Source organism: Oenanthe melanoleuca, chromosome 1 (genome assembly GCF_029582105.1).
Source record: "Oenanthe melanoleuca isolate GR-GAL-2019-014 chromosome 1, OMel1.0, whole genome shotgun sequence".
Taxonomy (NCBI): domain Eukaryota; kingdom Metazoa; phylum Chordata; class Aves; order Passeriformes; family Muscicapidae; genus Oenanthe; species Oenanthe melanoleuca.
In genome coordinates this window covers 38418991-38433521 of record NC_079333.1, presented here as the reverse complement: position 1 = coordinate 38433521, position 14531 = coordinate 38418991, and the positions used below count along the sequence as shown (strand labels likewise).

General features: G+C 34.6%; 1 protein-coding gene across 2 annotated transcripts in view; it reads right to left on the bottom strand.

Moving 5' to 3' along the window:
• CNTN5 (contactin 5) overlaps window positions 1-14531 on the bottom strand; it is a 576470-nt gene that overhangs the window by 392085 nt on the left and 169854 nt on the right. Inside the window, exon 2 of one of the 2 annotated variants that reach the window (XM_056493993.1) lies at window positions 6977-7111. The gene's annotated coding sequence lies outside the window, so the exon portion shown is untranslated. Of the gene's footprint in view, window positions 1-6971; window positions 7112-14531 lie in introns of both variants that reach the window. The other variant, XM_056494003.1, reaches the window with a different exon arrangement.

Here is a 14531-nt window from a genome sequence, read left to right as displayed (position 1 = left end):
TACAGGAAATTATTTTAAAGTTACACAACCAATAAATATGAAGTATATACTCTCAAAAAGCCCCTGTGGAATCCCATAAAAATACATGAAAACCAAGGTAAAAGCCAATTATGTGTGTCTGCCAAATTCATTAACATTAACTAATGAGACTGTTCACTTCTAAAATTGCTCGTGTCAGGTGGCAATGACAAACTTGATAAGACAGTACTTGCAGAATGTCATTAAATAGTTTGCAGTTCATTCATATCAGTATCAAATATCAGATTAGGACAATAATAATGTTCATATGAATTTGGAAGAATTAATTAGAAATCTTCTTTAGAAAACCCACTGCATATGTGAATAAAAGGATAAAAATAGCTTTCATCCTGAGGACTTTAAACAGGAAAAATACTTCTGCTTTAATAAATAAATAACAATAATTAGTGTAATGACAATATATAATACTGAGCTTTGGTTCTTCTAATCCTGTCAAAGCAGAAGTAATTATTTTTCCTCCCAAAACTGCTAATAAAGGAATTGTACTGCATATTAGTGATGTTAGTGATGCTAGTGCTCATTATCAGTGTCTCAAATAGTATGTAGAGCTTCAATTTTTGTGTGAGACTGTGGATTTTCTATTATTTTTAAAAGTATTGTGAAAGACAGAAATATATCTAATTTGCTAAGACCTCTTCTCTACATGTCTCTGCAACACTAGAGATATGAATTTGGATTCAGGTTTGAACACATGAGACAAGATCAAGATCTGTGGACAGCCTCTTTCTTTCCTTCTAGTCATGCAAGGCAGGATGGTATAAGCATTTTTAATGGCACTTTACTAGAGGGGTTTGCAAGTCTAGAAAGATAAAACAACATTTTTAAACATATGTTTTGCAAATACTTCTGCAAAACTTGAAATGTAAATGAATGTAATACAAAACGAGAAAAATGAATGGTGTATGAAACGTTGTGCCTGTATATACTGTATAATGAAAATCTTACACAAGACTTTGGCTCTCTTGATGGTTTTTCATTATAATCAGATTTCTGAGTTTCCTGTATCAAAAAAAAAAAAAAAAAAAAAAAAAAAAAAAAAAAAAAATCACAAAAGATATTTGTCTTCCAAAATTGCCTCTAGCTCAGGGATTGCTGCATCTGGCTATCACCCAAATACATGAATTCCACATAAGATGGTGATAATTATATCATATCTGGAAAGGCATGGTCAGTGAGTTGTCTTCAAGATTCAGTGCCTGTCACTTTGAACATTTGCATTCACTACTCATAAAATATGTGTGGCTAAAAATATAAAACTTTCTCCTGGTCATTTCTTTGGAAAGGATGGGTGTCTGTGTAGTATCTGCCCCGAATTCTATCTGCCTGTATCCATCCCCAAGGTGAATGAGTGGCTGCCTTACAGCTAGTCTCAGCCTGGCTGGTAGGAGACAGCAGTGCAATGGGCACAGTCTCAAACAGCCAGGTTTGAGACTGGACTTCCATATTCACAATGTGGAAAGTAAACATATTTTGATCTTGATATAAATTTTAGAGCTGTTTATAACCAACAATGAAGGCTGCTTGGACCTTAATGGTTTGATAGGCTTGACTCATTGCTGACTCATTCACTCCTGTCCTCACTGGGATTTTTGATGCTGTATCAGTGCAAGAATTCACCTGTTTTGTAAATTTAAACATGCTTTGTGGCTTACTGTGGCTGCAAACCCAGTCTAGTAGCAAGCTGCCCTGGAAAGTAGAAGCCTTACTGCCTTGAAATTTCCTTTATATCTAGTATATTGGTTTAGCCCAAAAAAAGAATGGAACGAAACAAACCAAAACAGAATCTTTCCCACTGTATCAACCAATTAAGCATTGAATATACAATCTGTAGACATGCTAGAGGGAAGAGAGGGTTGCAAGAAGAGAACTGAACCACCTCTTTTGCAGTGATTTGTCATTGGTAAGGCTTCACTGTAATGACAGATTGAGCCTAAGTAACTATCTTAGGATAAAACTTTTTCTTATTTAGATCACATTAGGATATATAAAAGGTTTCTTGAATGGAGGCAGATTTCTAGGAGATCTGAAACCTGCATACATGCAATTTGTTATAATAGTATTTTTATTTTCTCTATTGTATGTCAACAGAAGCCAGTGAACCACTAGTAATATGTTACATTTTAGATTCTCATTAGCCTGGAGTAAGCTGTAAACATATATATCACAATTTAATCCATCAAATTATGTACTCAGTATTAATGAAAACTATACTAATATCTGAATAATTCAGAACTATAGTCTAACACGACTTCAGACATTAGTCAGAAGGCTTTGTAAAAATGATACTAACATAAAGTCTTGATTTTGAAGTGCTTTAAACTTTGTAAACTTACAGAGCAGCAAAATATAAGATTTCATTACAATAAAATTATTTCATTAAAATAAAGCAATCTAGAAGAACATAAAATTGAAGTCAAAGTTAATGTGTGCAAGATCAAAAGCCTTGAATATCCTAGTTATTTCTATTGCAGACATGTAAGTAGGAAAGGGAAGAATCATACTCATTTCAGGCCATAAAAACAAGAATATTCTCAGAACACAGGCATGCTTGTTGTCAACAAGATATAAGTCATGTAAGACCCAAACTTCTTAAACCCTATTTTTAAACTAGTATGTTTCTATTAACACTTCTACCTGTGATTCTCAAGTCTATATTGCTCTCTCCACCTTGAAAAGAAAGTTGTTACTCATGTGTGATGATTCAGCTGCTGGCAAAGCAGGTGCCAAACTGCAATACTTTGCATCCAGCAGGCAAAACATTTTCTGTAAGATTGAAACTGGAGCCCTCCACGTAGGAAACAGACTCCAAAGGAAACCTTTTCTGATGAGAATAATTACATTTGAAATAGATTTGATGTCATTTTCTACCTCTAGTGTTTTTAATTCTATAATCAAGGAAAAAGCTCTTTAGGTGACTTACATGCCCAATACAGGCTTGAATGGACCTTAGTTAGAGAACAAATAGCTATGCATGGAAACCCTAATTAAGTCACTGGTGTACAGTAAATAGAGTTTAGTATTGCTTTTAACATGATCTTTGCATTGATATGGAAAAAGTATGATTTCTACAGGAACTTAAATGTAATTTAAAAAACCTGACCCAAAGTATTTGATATAGTCTCAAAAATCCCTTTTAAGCACACTGGATTGGGAATCAATGGGAAAAAAGAGTAAAATTTCAAATTTTAGATCCCTTTACCTCTTCTAAGTTAAGTAGGCATCGTGCAAGAGCAAGTTATCTCAAAAGCAGGACTCCCAGGCAGAATCTCTTTTATAAAGTTATTTTTCTCTAATAGAAATGGTGAAACAATACATGCTCAAGTAGTTAGAATGTTCTTTAATTAATATTTAAATACAGGGTCTTTTTTTTTCATGGTAAAAATCACATAGTGTATGTGATTTAAAGCTTCTTGGCTCTCAAAAATTATGTTAAAGATAGAAATTAAAACAATAAGGGTTAAATCTAGAATGGTCATTTTATGCTATAAAAAATCATATTCAAGTCATCAAATTATCAAGTGCCTGAACACCATGATGTTCACTGGTAATAAGATTTTCTCCTTAACACTCTTTAAGTTTGTGCAACCCAAGAGTAATCCCAAAAAATAAAATCCCAGAAAAATGTTAAATTTATCCATTTCAGGGCCACAGCTCTTTCTTCTTTAACAAGGAGAGAGTTCCTGTGGGTAGCTTTAGCTGGCTATATGTTGAAAAAACAGACTTGTTTGTTAAGGGAGAACTGTCCCCATGGAACATGAACTGGCAGAAAGCCAGAGCCAGTAAAGAAAATTCAAAATCAGTTGCAGCAGAGCAGCAACCTAAAGTATTAATTTTCAAAATAATTGAGTCATTATTTAACACATGAAGTACTCGATAATGCAATATATTTTTTCCCTGAATACATTACAATAACCATTAGAAGTGAGTTCAGTAAACACCTTTTTTTCACTCGTAGTTTTGAGTGAGTAGAATTTCTGGCAGATACCCAAACAGGTCACCACAAGCAGGATAATGTGGCAATCTGTTATCATTAGCTCTGTTGGAAAGGTTCCGAACACACTAGAGAGAATTAAATGACCTGGAAAACTCAGTCTATGGAAAAGTCTATTGTACTCATCTCCTTTATTTCCACCTCTATGCATCATTGGAGCAGTGGAACAGCAAGATTTGCAGTGGTGACAAAGATAAAGGTCATTTTTCTGTTTCTTTTTCATCCAGCACAAGCCATTTAAGGACTGTTAAATTCTACACATACAGGATTTTTTTTTCTGTCAGGTCCTTCCGCTCTCTTGGTGTCTTGGTTAGTCTATTGAAATCTTCACATTTAGAAGACTTGTGTTTTAAAACTCACTGCTACTTTTGTTCCTGATCATCGTTAGAACTGCCAGAATTTCACATCATCCAAAATAACAATATATAACCCCTCTATATAGCCCATTTTAGCAACTGCTTTTCCTAACCAGTATAATTTTTTTCCAGCAGAACTTGAAACAAAGAGCAGTTCTTAACATATCTATTAAATTGAATCACTAGGACAAGATCCACATGGTCATGATAGATAATATAAAGAGAATGACACAGCCTTTTCAAAAACATGCATCACAGACTTTTCTATTACTTATATAAACTTTGTTACTGTTCTCCATTTACTTGAGTGGTTAATGTAAAATGAAGAATACAACTTTGACATGCATCAGCTATACTGATTTAACAGTTTTGTATGCAAACAAAATTATTCCTGGGAAATCCAACTAAAGATAAGTCCACAGCAATGAAAGTAAATAAATAGGTAAACCAGCAGAATCTTAGGCAAGAAAAAAAAAATCTATTGCATTTTGGGAAAGAAGAGATGAACATATGCTTTGACCTCAAAGTTGAGAAAAAAATTCAAGGGACTGTAAGAGGAGAAGCTCAGTGTTTTCATTTAATCTGTTTATTTACTGAGAGGTTGAGGACATGGACTACCAAGTACATGGTTATGGCAGCATATTCTTCACCAGCAAATAAGCAGCACCTGCTTAGGTATAAAATTATGACAAATATTTCTTCTTTATAGAAGTGTAACAAAATGCAGCGCAATTTGGTTTTCACTGGAAATTTATGGTTTTTCTTCAACAGGAATTTCTATATTTGAGCACTTTATCATTTATGATGAATGAACCTCATGGATTTAAGAAACAGACATAAGACTCTATTCTGCTCTGTTGCAACAGAGAGTGACTTTGACATCTCACACAAAGGCTGGCAGACCAGAAGTTCGTTCTGTTGATATTATAAATTAATGTAGAAAGAATATCTATATAAATTATGCTGAAATATTTGTCAAAATTTGACTATCATAAACCTCCATTCTGAAGACTAACAGAATCCTGGAATAGTATGCACAATTATTTAGCCTACAAAAAGTTAATATTTTGAGAAACAAAAATCTGTAGGAAATTGTCTTAAACATATCCTAAACAATTGTGTCTTAAACTTTTCTTTTCTTTAGCAGGAAAGATAAAAGAATGATTTTTTCATCTATCTCTTGGGGAAAAAACTTCTTCCCTTTTCTCTTCTCTTCTCCTGTCACTTTTTACTCCTCAAAACTATTAAAGACATGTCTTAGATTCCAGAAATTCTGCTTTGCATGCATTCAGAACCAAAATATTTTTATATAACGGATATCCCTCAATAAATCCGCTACTCTTATAACACTTGTAGAAGAAAACCCAAAAAAAACAACAAGTTAAAATTCACCTGTCAATCTTTCTTATGCTTTTAGTGCAGTTCATTTCCAAGGGCAGGAAAATGAGTTAAACTGTGTTATATTTAAAATGACACTGTGAATCTACTCATATCAAGTTCATCAGTTCTAATTCAGTTATGTCTTTTGGAGGTCACTGTCTCTCTCATTCATTACAATGGCTTTCTGCTTCTCTGATATGATTCTCAATTAGTTGGGTAGGCAAGTAAAACATCAATGAACTATGTGCTTCCAAATATGTTTGCACAGCCACACATCACCCTTTAGCAAGCTCTTTACCTTAACCCATTAATAAACCATAGTTTGAGGTTAAGAATAAAGACTCAACTCAAAAATTAATTAGAGGTGTTCTGAACTACATGATCATGAGTCATTCAGCTCTGAAATGATAAAGCACACCAGTTAGCAGATAACCACAGACGTTTACTCCATCTTATTTCAATCTGTGGCTGTGCTCATGATAAATTGAAAGTGAATAACCATCGTTCATCTCTGTAGTGAATATCAGATTCAAACAACTCAAATCTACAGCTGCTGTACCACAAAGGTTTGTATCAAAACAGACTCTTGAACAAAGCATTTTCCATATTCACCTGCTTCATTAATAAAGATTTGTATTTACTCAGTACTCTAGCAAGGTAGGCCCTGAGTTACAAAACCACTTAATATAAGTTGGAAAAAAATGTAACTCCTAAAAGGGACATTATCCTTGACCTTAAAGAGGTTGACCTTCATGGAACTCACTTGTCGTTTCAGAGTCCTGCAGCAATCCAACCGTATTCTAGACCTAGACAAAGCCACACTGAAATACCTGAGAGGTTACACATGCAGTATAGACTTTGTGACTTGTCTATAGAGATTTCCAGAATCAATTATACACTACTAAACATGACACAATAGATTTCAAAATCTATTCAGTGCATTCAGGTTAAGAGTATACTGCAGTGACTATTTTAAAACACTTACAAGGAGTGGTACATTCAAAGCAGAACCATCTACAAACCCATGGTGAGAAATATAACAATATCAACCATAAAACTAGGTTTTATTTTAAATCTTTTTCATTTGTAACCTTATTCAGTTTAAATTGATCGTGTGCATCTGTGTTTCATTTGAACTTTATAAAAAAGGCAAAATATAGACAATAAACATATCCCAAAAGCAGTTTTGCCCAAATATCCAGTACCTTACCTTTCCAATTGGCTGTTAAGAAGTTGTTCTTCAAAACAGAAATGATCTCCACAAATTAGGTCCTGTGTGAGTGAAAGCTGATGGTGCTCAGGAGCTGCACTGTATCCAATTGTATTAGGACTCCCTTTTTATAACCTGTGGGGAAAAAAAATTACACATTTGTGTAGAGCTGTATTTGAAGTGTTAGATTCTCAAACCTTCTTCTATGTGGACCTATGTTCATTTGGCTCTTTATGTTTCATTCCTTGCCTGTTGCATGACATAGCAGTGTTGTTGGCTATATGAGTTTAAATGAGATATCTGTCTTGTTCAGAGTGGATACAGAATTCAAAAGTGTTCCTTTTAGGCTGTTTTCTGGAAAAAAGACAACTTATTTTTTACAGCAAGAACAAGAAATTAAGAGAATTAAAAGAAATTAAGAGTTCTTTTTTATCTGCTGCCTTTTAAGAAAGGATACTGCTGGGAAGAATGGAAAAGGTACAGGTTTACAATATTAGCCTCTTATGTGCATGGATATTCCATCCATCTATAAAGGAAGGAATATAAAATAATTTCTGTTATTTGAATTTAAACCAGCTCATGAGCATTTTTGTAAAGATGCTTTCTCACGGGAATTTTTTTGAGTGACTTTTTCCAGACAACATGCAATTACAATTTTGTTGATTATTTAATTTTCAAAGTACTCATTTAAAATTATGCTAGAGGCATGTGTCTGCATTTAGCTTATTATACTAAAAAAGAAAACAGAGCATGACTTCCTTAAAATAATTATTCTTTGAACTATTCAATCAAGTTAAATTGACAGCAGAGAATCACAACACTTTTAATAAATTCGAGCAACTGTTAGCAACCTCAATTAGGAAAGCAAAAAACCCCATAACCTCTCCCCCCCACCAAACCAATTAAACAAAAAAAAACATAAGAAACCCCAACACAACAACCAAAAAACCCCTACCAAAAACCCAAAAAAACCCACAAAAAGCAAAAAATGAAACAAAACAAAACAAAATAACAAAAAAAAAAAAAAAAAAAAAAAAAAAAAGAAACAAAACCCAAACAAAAAAACACTGTGTGGTGTTGCATGGACTTTTAGATAAATTTTCACATAAGGGCTAAAATGCTGACTTCTTTTGTGAAAAACTGTTTATTAAGCAAACAATTAACACAGTCATATAATTTTAAAGCTTTTCTATTTTTCATTTTCTTGTACTAAAGCTGAGTAAAGTTTTTAAATGCTTCTTCCTTTGACTTTTTCAGTCTTTCATCCTGACTAAAGAAATCATGGGGAATGTCTGCATGTTCCAATTTACTGTGTACTTCACCTGTTGTCCTGGGAAACAAGCAGCAGCTGAAAGTGCATCTATTAAATAGTTTTGGCCCTACTCAAACCAAACCAAACCAAACAAATAAATAAAAGCCATCTACCTGTCCTAGTCATACCTGCTTATGTGATTGGCAGGAAACATATTAGACATCCAAATTTCTTCTAACAAAGCACTGTGGTAGAACTGACTACCAGTTTCATGGCTAATTCACTTGAGAATGATGAACAATCTTCCCTCACTCTACTAGGCTTGGAGTTCAAATTAAAAATTTTACCTAGGCCTTGCCTTTGGAAAGGCACTGAATTCAGGGAATGGAGAGTAGTTTTAACTAATACTGCATATTCTCAAATAAACAAAAAAAAAAAAAACAGTATAAGGGATAAAACCTGCTGCTGTTCTTACTAATATTTTTGAAGCTCAGCCTAGAGGATAAGAATTTACCTGAGTGATATTCCAGCTCTGCCCTGTACTGCTTGAATGCTTCAAAGCTGCATCTGCAGTCCAGCAAGCATTTAGGTCTGTGAAGCAAAGGAAGGCAATCTGCTCATCCTTCTTTTAGAGTTGGTTCACCTTGCAGAAACCAGTGAAATTTTATAAAGATTATGAAGACCAAGATTAAAGAAATCTAGTCATGAAGCCACCATATAGGAAGAGAGAGAATTGGATCTTTCCTTTCCTTCATAGTATTTGTATGGTTTTTAATTGCTAATTATAATAATGCTTAGTGTAAGCAAATACCCATGTGACTACCAGGTACCCTACAAATGCACTTTTCTCTGGTCTATTTGTTTGCCAATCAGTAAAAGCTGCATTTCACAGCACCACTTTGACACTTTTAGTAAGGAATGTCACCCCTCCCTCCTGTCTTTTAAGCACCTGTTTGTTAGCACCTATTTAGAGAGATGTGCTAAAATGGATGAAACTTTATTCATCCTTGAAATGTGCAGGCTTAATTCTCATCACTGACAGAAGCACTTCCACACAACCACGTTTTATTTCATTTAGCTTCTCCAATCAGCACCTGGATATTGAAGACCTCATGCCTGAAGCATTTACCTAAAAGTTAGAAAAAGCCCTAGATACTTTTCTGAGTGGAATGAATCCTGCAGTCCAGTGAATAAGATATTGCACAGCTATCATCATGGCATGATCTTTGTACAAACTTTCAAGGCCATAAGGCAACCATGTTTATTTTGTCTGAGCTTCTCTCACCTAGATAACTTTGTTATAGTTTCTAGAGCTGTAACAGCAATTTTTGAAATTACCCAGAGACTGGGTCTCGGTAATATTTTATTTTGTTTTTGCTTAGCTTCCTACAGTAAAATTTTCATGTATGTGGTAGTAACAAGTAATTCTTCTGTATTAAATCTAATATTTACCACCAACATAGCATAGATGAGTATGGTTGTGGTATGACAAGACAGACCTTGAATGGTGGCACACAGGATGCAGTGCTGAGAGGAGGAAGTCACATTATCATAAGAAATAGGATACAAGCTGATGCTCCAGACCTAATGGCTATAAGCACCCTACTACTGACCAGCTAAGATAGTATAGACCTGGCAAAAACACTTTTAAAGGCAGCAAAGAGAACAAAGAACAGGTATCTTGCGTATGTAAAGTATGCCATAACCAGTAATTCCAGAAGAAGCAGGCACTTGAAAAATAGTGACAAATAGCAAGTTGTGAGAAAGTTGCAAACATAGAAAAAGTCCTTGTGTGAGTCTCAGGTGAGGAAGAAAACACCCACATGACTTCCCATGAAGGACCAAGGATACATTAACCAGCTGCAGCCTCTCCCCATGCTGAAGTGGATATTTATGGCCACGTGTTGGGAAATCAAACTTAATAGGATTAAAGTGCTATCAAGATTGGGTGTATGGAAATTTCAACTTCTTCTGTGATGGTACAACTTTTGCTACTTTCAATTTCCATCTTTTTTTTTTTTTTTTTTTTTTTTTTTTAATTTCCTGTAATAATAGGTAATGAACTAAGAAGAAATCTTCAAGAGACAGTTAGGATTTAAATTACACTAACAATAAACTATTGAATCTACATAAAAGATGTGTTTCTTTTTTGGCCATAAAAATTCTGTTTTTTCACAGCACAATTTGATACTAATTCCTAGATATTATTAAGCTGATCAATCATTTGCCTGCACAGTTTATGGCTACACCTGGGAAAAGAAAGACATTGCTCTTAAGAATCATGTCATTCCGTGGTGTTTCATTTTATATGTTTTTTATTTTTTGATGGAAATTAAAACCATACATACAAATTGCCTTTTGACAATAATAATGATAAATCACTCCTCTTAGTGCAGTTCAAAATTAACTTTTATATTTTCTTGAGTTTCTATCTTTTCTATAAGTTACAGAGGTATGTATCCATGATCTGTTTGAGTGTGTGTGTATAACAAGCTATCATTGTGTTCATCCATATCCATATTCCAATATCATGTTTTTATTTTAGACTGATTTAACATGAATTAACAGGAACAATTAATGTGTATTTTTTACTACTAATGGTCACAGGTTTAATTTATAAAAACTTATGAAAATAAATATAAATCTAGTACTTTCAGCTTTGAACTGAATGTGAAAAATATAATTGTGAAAGATGTTGCACAATAACATGGAAGCATGATGCATTAAAAGGAAAAAAATCACAATTTATTCTAACATTTTATTAGATATAAACATCTGCAGATCACTGAATTCCACAGAAGGTGGGCTAGCCATTAGGTTTCAGTAACTGAAAGAAACAATAAATCACAGCCTTTCCTTTTACAGCCCATTACACACAGAGGTCTAAAACCTTTCTATTTGCAAGCCTCAGAGTACTCCAGCTGCAGAGTCCTTAACTTTCCAACTTTCTGTGACTAATAGATGCTATACTGTAGAATGAACAGGAAATTAGAGTGGAGAGAGGTGTAAAATCAGGATCCTCAGAAAGGCTGTGCAGGAGGGATGTGAAACATAGCTCACTGTAGGGCTGTCTCCCAGTCATCCTCAGACAAGACAGATTATATTCTTATTAATAACCATTTAAGAATCAGTGGATTTTTATGTTAGAAAGGACAAGCAGTTATAAAGCTATTAAATATTGTGGAAGGTCAAGGTAGAAGAGGCAAATAGAGAGGTAATAGATTAGGCAAGAAATTTGATTGAGACCTGCTGTAGTTGGAAAAAAAAATAGCTTGAGAGTTGTATAGATCTTTTTCCTGCTTTTGACCTCACACAGGAAAGTTATGCACTTTTAAAATTTCATTCTGTGTTGAAGGGGAAATCCTTTATTTTTCATTAAAATATCCCGTCAATTGACTTGCCCTTCAGCATTTATTAAAGAAATCTACTATTTCTGATGTAGCATGGTTCAGAAAAAAACAGTTACCTACTTCTCATGTGTCTATTCAATAATTCCACCTTTTTTCTTGAAGTGTCCAAGTCAGGTCTTTCTTCCACTTAGTTTAGCCTCTTTCCTGCTGTGTCAAAAGGGCCCACAGTCCCTAGCTGCTTTGGAAACACGTCACGGCATCATGGGCTGTGTGGAGGAAAGAAGCTTTTCTAAGAAAGGCAATACCTCCCACGCTGAACAGAGGAAACTCCAGGCTCCCTCACACAGATGAAGCAGGTTTCACTATCTGTGTGTATTACAGCAAGAGGTTCCTGCTGTGCAACCAGACTACCTGGTGACTGCAAGGCAGGCAGCACCATCCTCAGCAAACACAGTTTCCATTACGATCAAAGACTACCGTGTTCCAAACGTCCTCTGGGAGGCCTTGTACTGTAGGTTACACTGAAGAATGAGCTTGCTATAAAAAAACCCAAGCATTTCTGCTACACATTTGGGTTTCAATCCTGCTTTTGAATTCTTAGTGCAATGTTTTCCATTTAGAGACTTTTTCTTCTGCTTTTTTCTTCAATCTGTTTCTGGTACTGTACAGTCTTGACAGGTGAAGATTGCAGAGAGTGTAGATGTACCAGGATATCTTAATGGCAAGAAATTAATCCTCAGACTCCTTATCAAGTATGCTGGCCATTACTGGTCATATTTCAGCCCAAGCCTTTTTAAAATACAATTTAAAATGGAGTTAAAGCACATAAAACTACCCAATGAGTTGTCTGTTTCTCCTGTCTCACACTATTCTTTAATGTCTGCTTTGAATTTACTTATAGACAAATCAAACAAAACACAAGGGTTTCTACTGGTTTATTTGGACGTGTGAAAGTACAAAAGTCTGGTCAGCCCAAGGGATGCTCTGCATAATTCTGAACTTAAATTTGGAAGAAAAAAATTTCACTTAGAAAACAAAAGTCAAATCCAGAATTGAGGAGAAATTATTTACCACACAGAGAGTGGCATGTGCTTGTCCCTGTCTTTCATAGACTTCTCCAGTAGGAAATTTTCAGAAAGTCTTTGAATCTAGAAATCTATTTTAAATAAATGCATGTAGTCTGGAGCTCAGTAATTTCAAAACAAGAATTTCATAATATATTTTTAATCTGTTAGACACAACAGAGGAGTGGAAATTGTTGTTCAAGTCTTTAAATACGTAGCAACACGTCCATCTTCACATTTAAGTGATATATTGATATTCACAAGTAATTTTGTACTGCCTACTTACATATACCTTCCATCTATAAACTTCATAAAGAACAAGATGTGATCCCAGAATAGTCCTTCTTCTCTCACTTGCATTATAATAACAATAACAATGGTGTCTGTAATATCTGTAACATCCAGAACTGGTGCTGTCTGCAGTGCATCATGATTTTTTCACAATAAAATAAAATAAATAAATTGATGTCCATTTTTCAGAAGGAAGCCACAGAGACACAAATTAGTAAGTCAAAGTCACCAACAGCTGGTTCCAATGAAATTTCTAAAGATTATTTCCAGTAAACTATAGGGTTCAGTAATGGAAGAACTCAATTTCTTAGATGCAGATTTTGAAAGAACAAAATTATATGGCAGGACACAATTCTTAGCTGTATAGACGAAATTTTGAGGACTCACACTCAGCTCCAAAAGAAGACCATTTGCAAATGCTTACAAGTGGCAAAATATTTGGCTTCTGTTTCTTGTTTCTCTAATATCAGGAGATGTAGAAGGTGAACAACACTGCAGTGCATGATTTACTGTGGGATTTTACTCTGAGTCATAACTAATACTATAGCTTTGTGATGCAAGCAGCCAAAAAGTTTAGAAAGATGAAAGGTGCTAAAGAAACAAAAAAATCCTGCTGCTATGGAAGCTGTGAGCCTGAGAACTGGGTCGTGGAACAAGAAACAGAAACTGAAAAAGTGCAGCTGGCCTCTTTAAAAGTACAGGCGAGGAACCTGGAATGTGGTGACCTCCTGAGACACCACCAGTAAAAGCAATAGTCAGGAAACTGCAACTTACTCTCTGAAAAGTGGAAGCAGTCCTAGAAAATAAAATTGAGCTGAAAGAACAGAAACATCACCACTTTCTTGGAGGTCTGGGTGAAAAATAGACATTAACAGCATCTACTGGCTGCTCAATATGGTGTGCCCTATGCCCTTTTATATCTCCACAATATAAAAAGAATTTTATTTTTACCTGAAATAGAGATTCTCTCTCCCTGAGAACTTCCCATGCTGCACATGATTTTACCTTTCCAAACAAGTTGAAATCTACACAAACTTTCTACAATCTTAGACACTCCTTGGGGACACCTGGGGAATTCCAGGCTCCATGATGTTAGTCATTTTTGAAATCAGCCTCTGTTACCTTGTTGGTCCTCGCTTTGGGCGCACTTTTGAAGTAGTTTTAGTTTGTCCTTAGCAGCTCTGGGATGGCTAGGTCTCTCTTGGTGGCTGGTTTGTCCTACACTTCGATGTGATTTGGCCCATTAATGCAAAACTGGTATTTTACATCCATATAAGTAATCTATTTAATTATGTCATCTGTTATATTGGTGAGAAGTTGCTTCACTAATTAAAAACTCACAGCAACCTATACTAATTACTGTTTTTTATATTGATTGCTCCTATATAATTGATTGCTGATGTTATGAACTGTTGCCATACTATTGTTTGTTAATATATTACTGATTGCTGATAGTAATTTTTGATTCCTATATATATTTACTTTATTGATCCTTTTTATATTTGCTAGCGATGATGTCTGTGGTAGGGTTCTTGCTAGTGTTGATTTCTGTAGTATTTTTGATTCTCTGTAATAATGTAGAGAAATTTTAAGAAGTA